The sequence below is a fragment of the Schistocerca piceifrons genome, chromosome 5, assembly GCF_021461385.2.
Source record: "Schistocerca piceifrons isolate TAMUIC-IGC-003096 chromosome 5, iqSchPice1.1, whole genome shotgun sequence".
Taxonomy (NCBI): domain Eukaryota; kingdom Metazoa; phylum Arthropoda; class Insecta; order Orthoptera; family Acrididae; genus Schistocerca; species Schistocerca piceifrons.
In genome coordinates, this window is record NC_060142.1 from 229609868 (window position 1) to 229624917 (window position 15050).

At 44.8% G+C, this 15050-nt stretch overlaps 1 protein-coding gene and 1 pseudogene across 2 annotated transcripts in view; both read left to right on the plus strand.

Annotated features, from left to right (window-relative positions):
• LOC124798448 (high affinity cAMP-specific and IBMX-insensitive 3',5'-cyclic phosphodiesterase 8A) overlaps positions 1–15050 on the plus strand; it is a 1735971-nt gene that overhangs the window by 410769 nt on the left and 1310152 nt on the right. The window lies entirely within an intron of this gene.
• On the plus strand, positions 9731–9848 carry LOC124799766 (annotated as a pseudogene).

Below are 15050 nucleotides of genomic sequence, written 5' to 3' on the forward strand. Positions count from 1 at the left end.
GGCAAATGAATGTTTGAATTTCTCGATAAAAAAGCTATAATCTGCATTTACATGACTACTTTGCATTTCTCAATTGAGTGCTTGACCGAGGATTAATTGAAACATCTTCCGACTGTTTCTCTACCGTTCCATTCCCAATCAGTGCGATGGGAAAACGAACACTTCCCGTACAAGCTATGGTTTCTTTTATATTGTTAGAATGATAGTTTTCCCTGTGTACACGGCCACCAACAAAACCACTTTCGCCTTTTAAGGAGAAGATGATGATCGAACTTTCGTGAAAAGGCAACGGCGCAACGGAAAACGCCTATCTTTTAATGACTGCTATCCCAATTCGCGTATCATACTCACGACACTCTCTCTGCTATTTCACGACAATGCCAAACGAGCCGCCCTTCTATGAACTTTGTAGATGTCCTCCATCAATCCAATCTGGTAACTATCCCGTGGCGCAGAACTATACTCCGGAAGAGCGTACTGTGGGCAGTCTCTTTAGTAGACCCGTTGCATCCTTTAAGCGTTCTACCAATAAAACGCAGTCTTTCGTTCGCCTTCCCCACAACTTTTTCTGTCTGGTTGTCCCACTTTAATTTGTTCGTAAGCGTAATCCCCAGGTATTTAGCTGAACTGACAGACTTTCATATTTGTGTGATGTATCGTGTAACCAAAATTTAGTGGATTCCTTTTGGTATTCATGTGGATGGCCTCTCAATTTTTATTGCTGAGAGTCAATTGCCATCTTTCGCACATACAGATATTTTATCTAAATCATTTCTCATTTGCTTTTGAGCTTTTAATGACTCTACTACGCGATAAATGGCAGCATCATCTGCAACAATCTAAGGCGCTGTCCAGGTGGTCTCCTAAATCGTTTGTATAGATTAGAAACAGCACTCTTAGGATCTACGCCGAATCGGCGTTGAGGGGTGGAACAATCTCGACCAACAGTGCCTTGATGAACTTGTGGATAGTGTGCCACGACGAATAAAGGCATGCATCAATGCAAGAAGACGTACTACTGTGTGTTAGAGGTACCGGTGTGTATAGTAATCTGGACCACCACCTCTGAAGGTGGTACAACATGTAATGTATGGCTTCCATGATCAATAAAAAGTGCGGAAATGAAGTTTATGTTCATCTCTATTCCAGTTTTCTGTACAGGTTCCGGAACTCTCGGAACTGTGCTGACGCAAAACTTTTTTTGATGTGCGTATATCATAGTGTGTTTCGAATTAATGTCTCTTTCTCCCGTCCTAGAGCTGATATTTCAATAGAGTTTGTCATCTGCAGCCTAATAAGGATATGTCTGAAGCACTGTGCTTTGTGTGGGACAAAAAAGGTACGCATAATTTAAAACTTCTGTTGCTTGGTTATTTTGGACTTCGTTAACATACGAGCACAAATAACGAGCTTTAATAAAGAAAATATCATCTAAAGATGAAGAACTGGTTGCAGTTTTCGTGGATTGTCTGAACTATTCTAGGCGAATGGAAGTGGGGTTCCTGTAGATATGGCAATATGGCAGTAGCAGATTTACTGCGTTGTAATGTTCCACGACAGCTACAGCTTAACCTCTAACGGCCTCTTGTCGATGGGGTTTAGAAGTTAACCTCTCCCCCATTTGTCTAGTGCCAGCAGCTGTAGAGTACTTCCGATCCGTTGACTTACGGTGAAAGCCGCTAGTGCAGGAGTGTGCGCGGGGGCTGACTTCCGCGATGGAGAAGCGGCAAGGTGATAGCGTATTGTCGGTGAAGCACGCTATCGATCCCTGTACTCTCCGCCTGTCATGTGAGCTGCCAGCTGTAGTGGGCGCACATGGGATCAGAACCGCGAGGAGACTGCCGAAGCGTGTTTGCTCGGGGCTAGATAGCTTTCGCCCTGGACATGCCAGCCACCCGCACGGAAAACAGTTGCCACCGCCAACCACGGAAGCGTAGAGTTAACAAAAACGCCGCTCTCATCTACATTCATCTATGTCTGCTGTCCTTGCGTTGCTGTAAGCTTTTTCGCACGACGCGTCACCAAAATATGGTGTTTGTGATATTTTGTTTGTATCCTGTATGAACACAATTTTCGCGCTGGATCGGACCAGACGGAATTTCACAGGATATGCATCCTCAACCGCTGTACAGCCGAAAAATAAACACCTGTTATTCCTGCAAAAATAAATTTTGAAACATTGCAAAAACAGAAAAGCTTTTTGGTTGATGTAGTTTTCTTTTTGTCCGTCCTTCTAGGCTTCTCTCCTCAGCAAGACTGAGGAGCCGTGGCGAGGTGGGTACATGGGTTCCCGTCTGATCACCGAAGTTAAGCACCGTCGGGCGTGGCCAGTACTTCGCTGGGTGATCGATCGTCAAGGCACCCCAAGCGTTGTTAACATTTTCCCCTTCGCCTTCGCGGTAGATGGGACAGGAGGGACTGTGGGAAGACCTGGTGGTCAAGGAAGGCAGGATTCGGTTACGATTGTGGACGGGGCCGTAATGAGTACTATTGGTTGGCTTTTCTTTTAATCACACACAATTTATTTAAAATCAACAACAAATTAAAATAATGGCAATAGTTTAAGAATTGTTTCACGGCTGAAGGCCTTAATGGCAATAAATTAAGAATTGATTTAACTTGCTGTAACTTACAATTACAGTTATTAAAATATAAAAGACAAGTGACCGAGGTGTTAACGCTTCCTGTAAAAAATACAATTCCCAAATCAAAATTTTAAGACAAGTAACGACACTCACGCCTGAAGCCCTTAATGACAATAAATTAAGTATTGTTTCACGGCTGAAGGCCTTAATGGCAATAAATTAAGAATTGTTTAACTTGTTCCAACTTACAAACTACAGCTGTTAAAGTACTGAAAACAAATCACCAAGGTCTTAAACGTTAACTGCCAAAATACAATTGCCACATTAGAATTTTAAGGCAAGTAGTGACAGTCACGGCTGAAGGCCTTTAACGCCAAGTATGGCACTTATTAAAAAAATTTAACAAACATACTGTCAAACAGGAAGGCAATAGCAAAAGTTAATTTAAAAGAGAGGCAACTGATCACCAAACAGGTGAGACAAATGATGGTAACTTGGCAATACAATAATAAAATAATAACACAATAATAAAACACAAGGGCTAGTCACAGACGGTGCTCCAGGTATCGACCTCTGAGTAGGTCAGGCCAGAAACACTTTCGGGATCGATGGGAAAGGCAACCAAGGCATTCACTTCACAAGATGGTAACTCAGACTAGTGGCAGTCTAGCAGATGACTAATGATAATCTGCTGAAGCTACCTAACGTCCGATAACCGATGCAACGATGGGACACCACTCCCAAGTCGGAACTGGCGGTCACCACTACGTCCTCAGAATGCTGTGTTTAGAGCGTCCGAAAGGAGAAAGGAACCACTATTATCAGAGTAGGAGAACACCAACCGACCTAAAAATCAAGGAAACTGTCAAAACTACACAGCTTACCGGAAAGCAGCGGCAAGGCGAGAAAACGTACACTGCTGTTACATAAAACTAATGTCCAGGGCAGGTCACCAGGCAGGAAAAATACCGCTAGTTGAAATTAACTAATAGTAACACATAGAACGCAGAAATTAGTGACAAGAGGTCGAGGAAAGCTAATCAGATCCGCCTCCCCAAGCACTCCTCTCGCTGCTCTTCGTCTCAGCGACACTGCGAGCAGCAACATGAACCCAAGTCACTGGAGAATCGCGAGATATCACAATAGTGGAGGTTTCACTGCTAGGATTAAAATCCATTCAACTTAAAGCTTGTTCGGTCTGGTTGACGACTAGGTCATATACCCCGCGACCACAGCCCTTCCATTCGGCAGTGCATGCGTGCCGCCAGTGGTCCCGGCGTGTTGTCGCACTGCCCTCTTGGCTCCTCCAGAGTCCCCAACCGATCTGCTCACTCACACGACCCGGAAGAACATCGACGTCACCCCAAAGATGGGGCCACAGTTACTACGTATCGATAACGCCGCAGCTGCCACTAGTGGACAGGAAACACTTGCGAAACCAAGTGGCGCCAGTCAACACAAGAAGTATACAAACAACCGCAACCATGTCAACTAAACGATACAATCTGGCATCCAACAGAGGAAGGACGGAAACCTGCAAAAGCACCAATTCGAGCCGCAGCATGTCTCAGGTGGCGTGAAATCCCTGATCACCAGTTTTAGAGACAAATGTCCTAGATTCAATTCCAAAGTTCTCCGAAGAGTCTCGTGAAGTGAGGGCATGCGACACTGTGAACCGTCCGTCTGATGGGGATGCTAAGCTCATAGGGCACTTCAGTGCTATTTTACGGGAGTAGGCTATGTGGCCGGGGTCGCATTTCACCTTCTCCCTTCTCTCATCATCTTCAACATGAACATGGCACTACGCTGCACACAGACACCCATCAGTCACCTCAGATACGCTTACGTACACAGCTCTCCCACTTAGCAAAGTTTACGAAAAACATTTCCAATTAGAAGGCTGAACTTGTCCCTCGGGATCAAACAATACTCTTTACTGTACTGTAACAAGAATGACAGGGCATGTAGGCCACTGGACTGACCAGTTCTCGCTGCTTCCGTCACGGACGCTTTGAGAATACGTTAGAGGTTCCGTCTCTGGGCGCGGCTGCTTGGGCAGCCCTGAACACTCACTGCTTTGGTCAGCTGCTGCGGTGTTCAAAAAATGGTTCAAATGGCTCTAAGCACTATGGGACTTAACTTCTGAGGTCATCAGTCCCCTAGACCTTAGAACTACTTAAACCTAACTAACGTAAGGACATCACACACATCCATACCCGAGGCAGGATTCGAACCTGCGACCGTAGCGGTCGCGCGGTTCCAGACTGTAGCGCCTAGAACCGCTCGGCCACACCGGCCAGCCTGCTGCGGTGTCTCTTCAAGGCGCGAGGCCTGGCTGAGCACTACAGACAACGAGGCGAGGAGTGTCGGCACGTTGCCGCTGTTGGCAGCGTCTGGGGCAGCCTGGGGAGACGAAGCCTCACTGCCCTCGGCTGTGTCAGCGTTTCCGAGACAGGCTGCTGTGCGTACGTTGCAAGTGTAGGACTGACCTCGCTCGCTCAGCTAGGCAGACTAACTGAACTCGTAACTGGGTATTTACGTACAAACGAGAATTGCACCTTCTACTGGAGTCCGCTGTTATGGGGTCTTACTGATTACCTGTACTACAACTAACGGAAGTCCATAGGCCTACTACTAATCTACTACGGCTGCACTAAGCACAAGTAAACCACAATGAAGCGCCAAAGAAACTGGTATAAACATGTGTATTCAAACACAGAGATATGTAAACACGCAATTGTTAGATCGGTTACTGCTGCTAAATTGGCACATTACCAAGATTTAAGTCAGATTGAACGTGGTGCTATAGTCGGCGGAGGAGCGATGTGACACAGCATCCCCAACGTAGCGATGAAATGGGGATTCTCCCATACGACCGTTTTACGAGTGTACCGTGTCAGGAATTCGATAAAACATCAATTATCCGACATCGCTGCGGCCGGAAAAAGATACTGCAAGAACGAGACCAACGACGACTTAAGACAATCATTCAACGTGACAGAAGCGCAACCCTTCTGCAAATTTCAGCAGATTTCAGTCCTGAGCCATCAACAAGTGTCAGCGTGCGAACCATTCCACGAAACATTATCCATATGGGCTTTCGGAGCCGAAGACCCACTCGTGTACCCTTGATCACTGCACGACACAAAGCTTTACGCCTCGCCTGGGTCCTTCAACACCGACATTAGACTGTTGATGACTGGAAATATGTTGCCTGGTCGAACGAGCCTCGTTTCAAATTGTATCGAGCAGTTGGACGTGTACGGGTATGGAGACAACCTCATGAAGCCATGGAACCTGCATGTCAGAAGGGGGCTGTTCAAGTTAATGGAGGTTCTGTAATGGTGTGGGGCGTGTGCAGTTGGAGTGATATAGGACCCCTGATACGTCTAGATACTCTGACAGGTGACACGTACGTAAGCATCCTTTCTGATGACCTGCATCCATTCGAGTATTCGTGTCCATTGTGCATTGCGATGGACTTGGGCAATTCCAGTAGGACAATGAGACACCCCACACGTCCAAAATTGCTACAGAGTGGCTCCAGGAACACACTTCTCAGTTTAAACATTTCCGCCGGCCTCGAAATTCCCCAGACATGAACGTTATTGATCATATCTGGGATGCCTTGCAACCGTGCTATTCAGAACTCTACCCCTCCTACTCTACAGATATATGGATAGCTCTGCAGGATTCATGGTGTCAGTTCCCTCCAGCACTACTTCAGACATTAGTCGAGTCCATCCCACGTCGCGTTGCAACACTTCTGCGTTCTCGCGGGGGCCCTACACGATATTAGGTAGGTGTACCAATTTCTTGGCTATTCAATGTATGTTTCACATATGTTTAAGATATTTCACACGGATATTTTACCTGTATCTCTGGAGAAATCCGCCCTGCAATTTCGTTTTTACGCAGCCTAATGTTTGATAACGTCGTACCTCGTGAACTATGTGCTGTACATCCGGTAGTATACAGGTATGTCACTATTGTCTGCAAACTGTGTTGTGTAAAAAGCTAATTAATTAAAACGTAATGGATGATGTGGTAGTTTCTCAAGTATCTTAATGTTTAAGATGTCATATCTCCTGAGCTATGTGTCGAACAACGATACACAGGGTGTTACAAAAATGTACGGCCAAACTTTCAGGAAACATTCCTCACACAAAAATAAAGAAAAGATGTTACGTGGACATGTGTCCGGAAACGCTTAATTTCCATGTTAGAGCTCATTTTAGTCTGTTCTTCAAAAATGGTTCAAATGGCTCTGAGCACTATGGGACTCAACTGCTGTGGTCATCAGTCCCCTAGAACTTAGAACTACTTAAACCTAACTAACCTAAGGACATCACACACATCCATGCCCGAGGCAGGATTCGAACCTGCGACCGTATCAGTCGCACGGTTCCGGACTGCGCGCCTAGAACCGCGAGACCACCGCGGCCGGCTAGTCTGTTCTTCCACCTACGCTCAATGGAGCACGTTATCATGATTTCATACGGGATATTCTACCTATTCTGCTGGAACATGTGCCTTTACAAGTACGACACAACATGTGGTTCATGCACGATGGAGCTCCTGCACATTTCAGACGAAGTGTTCGTACGCTTCTCAACAACAGATTCGGTGACCGATGGATTGGTAGAGGCGGACCAATTCTATGACCTCCACGCTCACTTTCATTTATGGGGGCATTTGAAAGCTCTTGTCTGCGCATCCCCGGTACCAAATGTAGAGACTCTTCGTGCTCGTATTGTGGACGGCTGTGATACGATACGCCATTCTCCAGGGCTGCATCAGCGCATCAGGGATTCCATGCGACGGAGGGTGGATGCATGTATCCTCGTTAACGGAGGACATTTTGAACATTTCCTGTAACCAAGTGTTTGAAGTCGCGTTGGTACGTTCTGTTGCTGTGTGTTTCCATTCCATGATTAATGTGATTTGAAGAGAAGTAATAAAAGGAGCTCTAACATGGAAAGTAAGCGTTTCCGGACACATGTCGACATAACATATTCTCTTTCTTTGTGTGTGAGGAGTGTTTCCTGAAAGTTTGGCCGTACCTTTTAGTAACACCCTGTATTTTTCTAAGTACATTCTGCGGTATACGTCGGTGCTATCTGCGTAATGTGTTGTGAATAGATTTAGCAGTAAATCTTCTTTGTGTAAGAGGTCGTCAGCGAGAAGAAGATTCGCAGAGATTCGAAATTATAGGTTTGTTGCAAGTCACTAAGCGCTCTAATTCTCAAATACTGGATGAGTAAAGTATGGCTATTCGCGCGTCGTGGGCTATACGGCTTCTTCGTCCCCACGTCGACCCCTTTGACAGGTAGATTGTTCTCACCCCCACAGAGACCGCCCCATTAGCTGAAAGGTCAACGCGTTGGAATGCCATGCACGTGGTCCGGGTTCGATTCCCAGCTGGAGTGGGAGATTTTCTCCCCTCAGGACTGGGTGTTGTGCTGACATCATCATCATTTCATCCCCATTGTCGACGCGCAAGTCGCTCAATGTGGCGTCGCACTCAATAAGACTTGCACTTGGCGGCCGAACTTCCTGACTGGGAACTCCCGGCCACTGACGCCATGATCATTTGCAATACCCCCACAGAAATTCTTTATTACAGCGTGAGTTTCCTGAGAAATAATTGTTAAGAAAATAATTCGGTACAGTGCGCAGTTTCCGTGTTAATTAGCGTCGAAGTTATCAAATCACACAACTCCGCGCGCAAATTCACGTGGCCCGCGAGAGGCGGTGTAGCAAAACATGTTTTGCGCTCGGTTTCGTAAGACCGAACAAAAGAACGATAGAAAAAATGGACTGGGGACGGTAATAAGGGTCAAAGGCAGACCAGTCTCGTGCGCTATCATCTACACTAATAGAACAACGGTCACTAAATGAGTCTTACGGATCGCTTCAGTGTGCGCCTTATTGGATACCTTCAATGCTAATTAACTCGGAAACGGCGCAATGTATCGAATTTTTTTCTCGACAATTACTTCTCAGCATAACCTCCACTGCACCACCCTTACAAGATTTTCACACTGTTTTTGACCACCCTCTGCACATACGTCCGTTTTTGTACTATTCATGGATGACGAATTCTCCATGCAGCTGGTTTAACTGACAGGTTATGCGTTCATATGTCAGAAGAATATCCTCTACACACGCTAAGAGAACTTTCTTATGTCTGTTTCCTGTCCACATCGTGTTATATTTCAAGCTGTATAGCTTCGCTTGATGTTTGATGCTATCAAATAAGTTCACAACAAGAAGCGGCTGTGATGCTATCAAACAGGACCACAACGAGAAGCAGCTTTGACGTTCGCAAACTAATTTACGTATGTAAAACTGTGTGTAGCTCAAATGCTTTTCAGGTAGCGTATGCAGATGTCATGGTTAACGGTTGACACATAAATCATTTTAACATCCACTTAATACGAACGTCTTGTTCCTCTTTCGGTAAGAGCTATGATTTCGAATTGTTACTGAGAATACAGCTTTGTCCTAACAGTTGCCTAGATAGATTTTTAATTTGTCTCACTAGTCTTAAGATTTAGTTCCGTCTTACACGTTTGTTTACGGTTAACGACTCATTTTAGACTACGATACGCAGAGAAACGCCGAACTCAGTGTTCTTGCATTAAAAGTACGATGCCGAGCGTTACAGGGAACTTTACTTAGGGAGCATATGTAGAAATAGGAAATAGCATTTGGACGTCCCTGTGCTTTGTAAGTCCTGCTGAATCCGCCCGGCGACGTACACCATTTAGTACTGCGCTCAGTAGCATACTCTGGACTTCACAATAAGTTTCTCCACTTGTTCTGAAGTCCAGGATATGCTACTGACGTCTTTTTCTTGGTCATGGCGAACAAGAGGAAGCCAGTGGATGTACAGAACGAGTGTTCGAATCTCGAACTGGCCAACCACTGTGTTCTCACAACACTCCTGTTGTGTTAACGAGACGTGCTTCAGTCTTCTTTGGTAGCAGAGTATCCGTACCCGTGAGGGCCGCCGTCGGAAACGTGCAAGTGCGTGACAACTCGCGACTGTTCTCTGAATCCACTCACCTAGTTTCCTCCAAAGATGTCTGTCCGCTGCAGTGGCCTCGTACACAATTTTGACCGTAATTATGATAACTGTGGGCAACGGCCTTGCCGCAGTGAATACACCGGTTCCCATCAGATCACCGAAGTTAAGCGCTGTCGGGTGTGGCCGGCACTTGGGTGGATGATCATCCGGGCCGCCATGCGCTGTTGCCGTTTTTCGGAGTGCACTCAGCCTCGTGATGCCAATTGAGGAGCTACTCGACCGAATAGTAGCGGCCCCGGTCACAGGAAACCATCGTAACGATCGGGGAGCGGTGTGCTGACCACACGCCCCTGCTGCCCGCATCTTCAGCTGAGGATGACACGGCGGTCGGATGATCCCGATGGTCCACTTGTGGGCTGAAGACGGAGTGCTTCCTTCATGATAACTGTAGGAAATCTTTGACTAAGAGCACACAGTTTTTCTTTTTTATTTATTCCTGTGGTTTATGATCACAACACAATGGCACTACTGTATAGACGATGTGCTGCGTAACATATCATTTACTTTTAAAATTCTGAAATGACTCTCAGACTAAATCTTTAATTATTTCTAACTCTCGTACGCGACTGCAAAATAATTACCAGTGGGTGGTTCAGTCTTTTTAATGCAATGATTAAAGATTTTAACAAACAATTGCCGATAGCCACCATAGGTCCGACCATCCACTGTGCCCACCTCTCCCAGACTGACGCCACCAGCAAATAAACCTGAGTTCCTGGCGAGACAGGGGAGAGTATGTCTTAAGCGTTTTAGATAATCACAGCAAAGGGAATTTCGTGCTACTATACATAGTGGAGCCTTGCTTGGCCAACAGCAAGAGAAGGCACTGTTCCCACATGGATGACGTGCCGCATCAACAGAGTGCCACGCTGGAGCCTCCAAATGTCATCCCATCCAGACTGTAGGTCTTGGGACATATTACACCATGTTATGAATACCTAATATCCATTTTAACACATATTTTATACACTTGCCAACGGAACCAGTCCAGATTTGACCTTAAGTGAGTCACGAAAGCCGCCGAAAATCTAAACCTGGACGGTCGGTCTGGATCCTTGTGAACACGACTCACTGTCTCACACTGAGCAACAACGCTCTCTGTCATGTCCTTCTCGGTACAGACCTACGTGTGTACTTCAAACGGATTGCAGCTGCTGCCCTGATTCGACGTAAATGTAATTTCAATGCTCTCAGAAAAACTATGATATTTCAGTAGAAGTAAACAAATTTCATAACAGTCAAATGGCTCTGAGCACTATCGGACTTAACATCTATGGTCATCAGTCCCCCAGAACTTAGAACTACTTAAACCTAACTAGCCTAAGGACATCACACAACACCCAGTCATCACGAGACAGAGAAAATCCCTGACCCCGGGCTCATAACAGTCTTTCGTGTATATGTCTCCATAGTCGCTGACGGAAATGTTCCTGCGAGCACTTGGTTTTGTGCTTCTGCTATTAGCTGATTTCGGCCCCTTGGGCACCTTCAAGCTACCTCTGTCATGGAAACTGTAGTCACATACAATTTCTATCCTCACACTTGTGTGGCGGAATTTCCATCTAATTTTGTCCTTCATAAATCTGTCTTATGATCATAGTGGTAGCGGATGCGACTATGACAGTTTTGGATCCCGCGTGCAAAATGAGAGGAATGCAACCTTTCAGTAGATTTTGTAACTGTGCCTGAATACGGCCTGTGACGTGGTCAAAGTCTTAAAATAAATATTTTGACTGTAAGACGTTGAGCACGTCATGTGTAGTTTTGATTTTAAAATGTTGACCATAACATGTGTAGTTTTATTTGAGATGTGAAATTAATGAACTTTAATGTAGTGTACGCCGAGACAATGGCAAAACTTGGATTTCTTTCGTTTTGCATGCGGAGTTCACATCGGTGAGAGTTGTGTCCGTTATCATCATAGTCGTAAGAGACCTTCATTATTTATGAGATGGATTATTTCACAGTTTTTCACTGTGACAGACGTAGCTTGAAAATTACCAAAGGGCAAAATTAGCAAATAACAAAGTCATAAAATAAAGTCGTATTAAAATTTTTAATTAGAATAAAATTCTAGACAGCGCACAGTAATTTATTTTTATTTTAAAAAGTGACTGGGTTCGATCTGAGTGAAATCGTCTTCAGACCAGTTACGCCATTGTGACTGTTAGAGACAGTGGCATGGAGTGGGGAAAGTATTGGGAATGAGCGAAGATGAACTTTCTGAGCAGTTCCCAGAGCCGTTCCTGCACCGTGCCACCGCCTCCAACAGTAATAAGGAGTAACTGGTCTGAAGATGATCTTACACAGATCGAAATCATACACCTTTTAATCTGGCCGGTGTGGCCGTATGGTTCTAGGCGCTTCAGTCTGGAACCGCGTGACGGCTACGGTCGCAGGTTCGAATGCTGCCTCGGGCATGGATGTGTGATGTCCTTAGGTTAGTTAGGTTTCAGTAGTTCTAAGTTCTAGGGGACTGATGACCACAGATGTTAAGTCCCATAGTGCTCAGAGCCATTTGAGTCACCTGTTAAAATAAAAATAAGTTATTGTAGGCTAAGTGGTCAAGACTGTTTCTTCAATTAATAGTGCCTCTCGACCGCTGCTGTTTCCGTGAACAACATATAAAAAAATTATAAAATAAACTGTTTATTTCAAAAATAAAAATGAAAAAAAAAAGATTCAAATGGCTCTGAGCACTATGGGACTTAACTTCTAAGGTCATCAGTCCCCCAGAAATTAGAACTACTTAAACCTAACTAACCTAAGGACATCACAAACATCCATGCCCGAGGCAGGATTAGAACCTGCGACCGTAGCGGCCACGCGGTTCCACAGTGTAGCGTCTTTAACCGCTTGGCCACACCGGCCGGCAATAAAAATGTATGGAAATGACTACTCTCGAGAAATTTGACATTCTTCTTGAAAATACGTTTAATACTGTGTTTCGTTGTTATGCTAGTAAGCGATGTGAAGAATTCTCTTTTACGGTATGCAGCCGTTGCTCAAAAGATTTGTTTTAAACAATTAAATCAAAATCGTAATTATTTATTTTGGGAATAATACTGGTACTGTGAATATTTTCTGCTTTCTTGTTGCTAATTGTTTTTATACGTCTTGAAAAGTTGTTACTTTCAACGATTTAACAGTATACAGGTGACAGGCGTATTTCAGGTCCGTGTGACGAAACAATCTTTAAATATCTGTTACTACTCCCCTTGCCTAGCAATAGAATTCTGAATTAATGGAAGTACGGTTTTCTACCGGACTCAGACTTGCATACGCAAAGCGTGACTCTCATTTCATTTCTGAAATTTTTGGTTATGAGTATGTTATTAGTTGTCCCCAGTCGCAACGTTTTACTTTTCTATTTTCTTACGACGTGTTCTGTGGATATAACTGCATTTCAAGGACTGGGGGATGCTTTTACATTTGCTTGACTTTGTCCCTCCGTTTACTCTCATACTGTGTGTCATCTGTATCGATGAAAAACTGCAACTTTCAAACTCACACTCCCCGAAATTTGTCACATTACATTAATAAGAAGACAGCGTTCTGCAATAATTATTCGGCAGGTGCAAGTTTTGTTCGAAGAACTGGGTCCATTAGTCATCGTTCTAAATGTCGTGACGGAAGATAAATGCGCCCGCTAAACGTGTTTGATAAAGAAATGAATTACCTAGCCGTAAACTCGTAGTTGTAACTCACGTACAGTTCTACTGACGTAAAATATGTTCGACACATTCATAAAATGGACAGTAAATAGATATTCAGCTCCTTTGGATGCTATGAGGCTCAAGTCATACAACCTCTGTTTTCGTCTCTTGTACTATAACGTAAGTGTTGTAACCTAACGATACTAACAGACATCATTTCAGTACAACATTTTATTCAAAATGCTGGATAACCCAGGCGTTTTCTAGAAATTAAAAATGAACGAAGACAGAAAATAAAAGCGTTAAGATTGAATTTAGGCTTGATGGTTGGCTGAAATACAAAATAGAAGACGGTATGTAGTCTGGATACAATATAGCGACAAAGACAGCCAATAGATTCATGGAAATTGAAAGTACAATACCCAGAGCTGCATCACCAGTAGTGAGGTGAATAACAAGTCCACAGCTCAAGCCTAAGGGTTTCGCCACAGATGCTGAGTACAGAGATTGTGAGCTGCTGACAGATGCTGTCCGCTGACTGCAGGCTGTGGTTGCTTGGGATGTATTTTTGTTGGCCGGTTTACTTGCACTTGCTTCCACCATTTCACCACACTGGGTCAACAAAGATAAGTCGCTGTTGCAGGATCTTTCCCAGGAAGGTTGAATTTCTTCTTAAACATTCGCCTGGTATCCTACATCCATCTCACAAAACGGAGACAACGTTCGCTTGTTAGTTATACGAAAATCAACAGTCTCTCTATCTTTTTCGCTTATACATTTTTCCTTAAACGTTCCAGTAATTTCTTGGGAACAATTCCTGGCAGTACTGGGATTAAATAATCCTTCGCCAGCCTCTGCGGCTCACCACAGAGGAGATATGCAAACCTGTCACAAAATGATATTCATAAAGGTATAGACGGAAAATAAAAAATTGTAAACCTTTTTTTTTTATTTCCTGTCCTTCAGGAGGTGCTCACACAGCCATCTTATTTGTGTGTGGAGTGTCAGTCATGGTTATATGAACATGAGGACACCATCCAGTCCCCGAGCAGAGAAAATCTCCTACCTGGTCGGGAAATGGTGGCCTTTTGCAGCCAATCGATGATTATTTGACGCTGCAGCTCAGTTTCGACGTGCACCTGACAAAGATATTAAAGAGGGGACATGTCGATACCAGGCATAAAGTCTTTGCGAATTTCATTCCGTGTACTTGGTTGGGAAGTAATTATGCCTCGCAGACAGGAGCGTGAACAATATACGCAGATGTCAGCATCTGAGAGCAAACCTGAAGTTGTGCTCAAAGAAGCAGGTTGTAATAATCGGCGAATCGCTCGATACTTGAACAGGAGTGATGCCACTATTCGATGATATTGGCAGGAACACAGCGCCAGGAAGGAAACTGTCGACCTAGGGAGACGACAGAATCAAAAGACCAAGCAATCATCAGAACCGCACACAGGCCCCCAGATTCATCATTATCATCAGTCGGATGTGCATCTGGTGCTTCAGCGACCACAGCTCACAGAAAGTGGGCTGAGCTCACGACACCCCTTGCGCCCTTTACCATTGACCTCTGTACACCAACAAGCCCGTCTGCAATGGTGTCGGCCACATTCGGCCAGGAACCTCATCGACAGGAACGGAAATGTCTTCAGTGAAGAATTCCGCTTCGAACAGAGACCCGATGACCTGCTGGAGGCACCCCGGACATCCTGG